The 6,565-nt window shown below is 36.0% G+C and overlaps 1 long non-coding RNA gene across 1 annotated transcript in view; it reads right to left on the bottom strand.

The window, feature by feature from the left end:
- Nucleotides 1–1,074: 1,074 nt before the first annotated feature.
- LOC128248591 (uncharacterized) overlaps nt 1,075–6,565 on the bottom strand; it is a 23,413-nt gene continuing 17,922 nt past the window's right edge. The window contains exons 2-3 of the long non-coding RNA XR_008264769.1: nt 2,294–2,342; nt 1,075–1,133 (exon numbers count right to left, since the gene is read on the bottom strand). This is a non-coding gene — a long non-coding RNA (uncharacterized LOC128248591). The remainder of the gene's footprint in view (nt 1,134–2,293; nt 2,343–6,565) is intronic.

The following is a 6,565-nucleotide window of genomic DNA, read 5'->3' as shown; positions in this document are numbered from 1 at the left end:
TTCAATAGCGTGAAAAATCCTCCTAAGGGAAAAATCCATCATTTATTCCCTATAAATATATTTATTTATATAAGGGCATTACTATACATAAATGTCTCACGCTAAGAGGGACTCTAAAGTCAAACTACCATAATAAACACATTTTTACCCTCTAGCTTTGAGAGGGAATGCAACTCTCAAAGCTAGCCCCCTAAAAGCTGACTGAACAGTTAGAAAGTGGCTTGTGGTGAGTTTGGAGGTGAGATACGTTGAATGCACTCGAAAAAACCTGTGGTAAAAATGATTTCACACCGAAGTATAAACGGGTACTTTATGAAATATTTACCCAAGAACAGGACAGGCATGCGAATAGAAGGATCAATGAGACTGATAAAGCAAGAGGTGAGCATCTGGCAGAACAGAGGGAAAGAGACAAAAGGAGGAGAGATCCGGAATTGGACGCTGAGAGAGCTGAGCATCTGGTGAAACAGATGGAAAGAGACAAAAGCAGGAGAAGTCATGAATCGGATGCTCATGTGTATACAATCGAAATAAAACAAGTTTCATGTAAATCGGACCACAGGTTACCAAGATACGCAGTTTTTGCGAGTATCTTGGACTATTGGTGACCCAACGGATCACGGGCAGTTTAGTATATATATATGAAAAGTAAATCCTTATATTCACATGCTGATATATGACCTACGTTGGACCCCTTATTCGCATAACCACCGAACCTGGAGCTAAACTGTGGTCTATACATAGCACTTACTCAGCATTACCTGAAACCTCTGGGTCTAATTGACACCACTATCGCTACACACATAGATACATATGTACGCATGTATGTATATAGCTTTACAGAAATTTGGTTTTAGAATTACTAAAACAAATATTTAAAGATTGCAGTGTGGAAGACACGTGATATGCATTCAAAAACACACAGTAGTATAATGTTAGTGATCAGGTTGCAGTTTGAGCAACAAAAATGTTGACACAGTATGATAAATAATAAATGAGCGAAGCTAACAGTCTCTGTGTGTTTTGCAATGTGTCTTCCACAGTGCCATCATTTTAGTTTCAAGACACTTACTTGGATCAAATTGTTTGCCTGGCAAGTACACATCAAAAATAATTCTTTTCCTCAGCCAAAACTGTGGTACATTGTGTGAATATAGGGTTAAAGAATAGAAAATGATACTTACTTTCCAAGATGGAATATAAAGAAGATATTCAGAATAAAATATATCAACAGCATTGACCAACCAACACTGAATAAAATCAATAAACCTAACTCGACCGTCCCATCTTTCCCTCAATGTTTCTTGATTGTTTATACCTCTATCTCATAGCAACCTTCTCTCTTCTTCACTCTGTAATTATGTGTGCGTGTGTGTATATACATATATACTTGTGTGTGTGTGTGTGTGTGTGTGTGTGTGTGTATATACATATATACGTGTGTGTGTGTGTGTATATATATATATATATATATATATATATATATATATGTATGTATGTATGTATGTATGTGTATATATATATATACACATATATATATATAAATATATGTATACACACATATATAAATATATGTATACACACATATGTACATATAGATTTATGTATATATATATATATATATATATATATATATATATATATATATATATATATATATATATATATATATATATATATATAGAGAGAGAGAGAGAGAGAGAGAGAGAGAGAGAGAGAGAGACATGTATATATTATATATATACATATATGTATATGCATATGTGTATATATATATACAAACACACACACACATGTGAATATTTGTATCTCCTAAATAACACAACTCCCTCTATACATCTCCACCTCTGCCTTACTCTGTATCTTTATCTCTCTATTTTCCAACTATTGAAATAATCCATGTAACAAGTAATATTTTCAAGTTTAATTTCCTAAAAGCTTTATTGATATTCTCAAACAAAGTTCCACATTATTCCTTAGTCAATATCTTGTACAATAAATATGTCTGACTAGCTCAAAGCTATTATTTACCAAAATTATTGATTAAAGTGTTTTTCTCCATACTTTTTATTTAGCTTTTCCCATTGCTATTTTTTATTCGCTTTCAAAGTATTATATATATATATTATTTACATATATTATTCACCAAATACAGGCACACACACAAACACACACACACATACACAAGCACACATACAGGTGTGTATGTATGTATGTATGTATGTATGTATGTATGTATGTATGTATGTACGTATATATGTATGTATATACTTATGCATTTGTATATATTTACCTTGCTGGACTGATTACATGTTTTGATGGAGACAAGGTATTTAAGAGATCTGAAAGAAATGAAAATCAGAATTGTATTATATGTGCAAATGCATACATACATACATACATACATACATACATACATACATACTTACATACATACATACATACTTACATACATACATACATGTGTGAGTATTTGCATACACATATATATATACACAAATGTGTTATATATGTATGTATAGAGATATATACATATATATATCACACACACACACTCATATAAATATTTATATATATTGTAAATATGTATATGCCTGTAAGTATTGTAAACATATACTGGGTGTTCAGGCTAAATTTCACAGTTTGCATAAAAGGCAAAGAAAACATAATATTTTCTTACCAGTATTTTGTCTGTCATTATGTTCTGGGTTCAAATGCTGCCAAGGCTGACTTTACCTTCCGTCCTTTTGGGATCATTAAAATAAGTACTAGTTGAATCCTAGGGTTGATCTGCGTAGGCTCTCTCTCCCCTTTATGCTTTCTCTTTTCTTTCAATTTATGCTCTCTTCAAAGCATAAAAAAATTAATTATTTCTTGACCAAGTGAAAGACAGATAGCGGGTGGGAGACAGACACTGATGTTTCATATTTTATGTGTCTTCTATAGGTGAAAGTGAAGGAAAGCTGGCACAAAGAGAGAGAGAAAGCAGGACAGAAGGGGACACTGAGAACCCCAGAAATTAGGTCATGTCATACAATTTCAAGGTCATTTTCACTTTCATCTCATGTTTCATGCATGCATAGAATTAGGCATTATCTTTCTCTTTCAATTTCTTATTATAATGTATGGAGACCTTCTGTTGTTAACATATTACAATTTCATTACATTTTCTTCTTTTGGAATTAAGAAAGGTATGCAAAAATAACTTCCTTAACAGAGTTAAAGTTCTGTATGAATTATATCATATTTTGCTGTGCACTAAATTACAGCTCAAATCCTATGGAAATTACCTTTTCCTATTCTGTCATTCCTGTTTGTGATGAGCGCATTTAAAACCTGATCTTCTATTTAAACTTACAAGAAAGTTATCTCAGAAATCCTGTCCTTTATCTGTTGTTTTTAGCATGTCCAACATGACGTTTGCATACCCCCTAAAATCAATTATATTAACCCCTTTTTTATCCATAAAACAGTACATAGTTTGCGATCCTTCTTAAGAATATAATTCACTTTCATGCAGATTGTCCCCTCCCCACTTCACTTCTGAACAAACAATAACTTTCATTATACCAGTAATCCACTCCATTATATATCAGCAAACAGAATTCATCATGCTTATCAACACAGAACACGGCCAAATCATTCAGAGTTTACCGCTTTTCATCATAACAGCATACAAATTGACATATGAATTTTTCCACATCTCTTCATTTGTTACTAAAAAATGTAATTATACAATGCACAACTTCAAATTGTTATGTTTTCCATCTTATATGTTCCTTAATCGTTCACTCTTTTCAGCCATATCACCAAAACGAAGACATTCTAATTTATCTCCACAAACAAGAGCCACAAAGAAAACTGCCTCTATTCATGATCAAGAAAACTCACTTCAGTGTGAACAGCGCCTACTCTCTGATAGTCAAAGAGCTATAGCAATGCAAGCATCAGAGTCTCACACTGAATGATTGCAATGACTTTCAAAATCCAGGTGTAGAATAATGTCAACAAAGGCATCCGAGACTGAGGTAGACCACCAGGTGCATCTTCTTCTTCATAATCGGTGCACTACAGAAGCAATGTGAGCAGCAGAGACTCAGGAAGCACATTCCATACGTCTTCTTCAAAACAGACATAGAACTGCAGCAACCAGAGCAGCTGAGTCTCAGGAAGTACGTTCCACATGTTTACTACGAAACAGACGTACAACTGCAGCAACCCAATTTGCTGAGTCTCAGGAACACCGTTCAGCATGCTTTACACTGAACTGACGCAGAGCTGCAACAAACCAAGCAGCTGAGTCTCACCAAAATTGTGCCCACTGCCTCTTACAAGCACCCAATGGGCAAGCATGTATTGGGACAAATCGCAGTATAGACAGTGTTACTACAACGAATTTGAATCTCCAACATATAATGCCTGCTGCCCCCATGCACATACCAATTTCCATTGGTACATTTTGCGAAGAGAAATTGGCTCTTAGATATGATCTTAATTTAGATGACAGTGAAGATCCTGCTGTAAGACTAGGTGGGCTATTGCATCTGTGCAGATTCTGTGGGGCAAAGAAGTTTACATGTGAAAGTCCTGGAATGTATTGCTCTGAAGGCAAGCTTCAGATTCCTGTTTTACAATCTCCTCCACAGCCATTATTCAACTTGCTACATGAGTGTACTGCAGAATCAAAGCACTTCCTCTCCAACATTCGATGCTACAATTCCGCTTTCCAGATGACATCATGACTAAAACAAATGACATCATGACTAAACAAATAGCAAAGGAAGGTTTTCAGATGACATTCAGAGTTCAAGGGCAGGTGTACCACTTGGTAGGATCGTTTCTACCATCTGGCGATGACAAAGCCAAACCTCTGCAAATTTACTTTATGGGGAACAACCAGCAGCAATTAAGAAGACGTTGCCAGATAATAACAACCTTGCATGAGGACATCGTTTCTGCTCTGCAGACCATGCTTTTGGCCCACAGTAATTTGATTTGACAGCTTAAAGTTGCAGTTGAACGGACACAAATTTGAAATGACTTCACACTAACCATAAGAGCCAACAAAAAACCCATTGGACAGCACTTAGGTCGATACAATGCCCTTGCAGGGGATTTCAGTCAAATATTACCAGTCATACCATGGAGTATGAGATCTATGCATGTCTGAAGTCTTCACCTCTGTGGAGGTTTGTTCATCAGCTTTCATTAAACAAGAATATGCGAGCTCATCTCTACAACTCCTTAGCTGAGGAATTCTTTCATCAACTTCTACAAATTGGAAATGATGCCTTACCATTGAGTAACACCCTGCAACAGCATGTACTGCAATGTGGACACATGGTGTCTACATTGGCCGAGCTTAAAGAAAAGGTATTTCCCATATTGCAAGATAACTTCTAAAACATAGCACGATTCACAGAGAGAGCTATTTTAGCACCTCAGAATAAAAGCGTTGATAAAGTAAACCATGAACTCCCCCACATTCTACCTGGAGATGCTTCAACGTTTGTCTCCATTGATACTATTATTGACAAACATGCTGCTTTTCAGTGTTCAGTTGAATTTCTCAACTCTCTACAACCCACAGGACTGCCACCTCATAAGTCGTTCCTAAAGAAAGGTGGACCTATCATGCTCTTGAGGAATTTGGACCCACCACGACTATGCAATGGTACAAGATTAACTGTAACTACAATGACAAGTCATGTCCAAGGAGCAACCATTATTGCTGGCTGCCATCGAGGAGAGATTGCACACATTCCACACATGCTCTTTATGCCCTTAAGTGTGCCATTTCAGTTCAAGCATCTCCAGTTCTCAGTGCGATTGAGCTTTGCTATGACAGTCAACAAAGCCCATGGTCAAACTTTTAAAAAATTGTGGGTTTCAATTTACAAATACCCTACTTTTCTCATGGACAACTAATGTCGCATGCTCTCAAGTTAGCAGTGTAAATGAATTGTATATTTATTCTACCAGCACTGGACTTACGCAAAACATAGTTTACCCAGGAGCATTGTCAGCTTCACTTAACATATGAAGTGTGCACTCTGCCCAAACATTAAAGAGGTGGTGCTTTTCCTAATGAAGCAGCTTTCTTTCCATGTACCTTACTTTCTGCAATAAGCATACCTCTACGTCCTCATTTGTCATCCAATTGTTTATATCCATAAGTCAAGGTAATTTTGTGGGTAATGTTAGGATTTCATTCTAATCTAAGCTGCTATTCTACATGTTTTTGGTGTCAGCAATTTCAGCATTGCTCATCACAAAATGACTGGAAAACACTCCTTGTGTGCTGATTCTACACATAAGAAACAAATAATACAATGTGGCTGTACGTCATAACACCTAGGCAACACCGAGATGCATTGCTAGTGTGTGTGTGTCTGTGTGTGTGTGTGTGTGTGTATGTGTGTGTGTGTGTGTGTGTGTGTGTGTGTAATGTGCTGGCATATCTCAAGTTGGAGTAACAGGGTAACCCTATTAGTAAGATAGGGAGAAAGGTGAGAAGAAATAGAATAAAATAGAATAAAATGAAATATAATAAAAAAGGAAATGT

This window comes from Octopus bimaculoides, chromosome 8, assembly GCF_001194135.2.
Source record: "Octopus bimaculoides isolate UCB-OBI-ISO-001 chromosome 8, ASM119413v2, whole genome shotgun sequence".
Taxonomy (NCBI): Eukaryota; Metazoa; Mollusca; class Cephalopoda; order Octopoda; family Octopodidae; genus Octopus; species Octopus bimaculoides.
The sequence above is the reverse complement of the archived record's forward strand: the minus strand, read 5'-3'. Positions and strand labels throughout refer to the sequence as shown.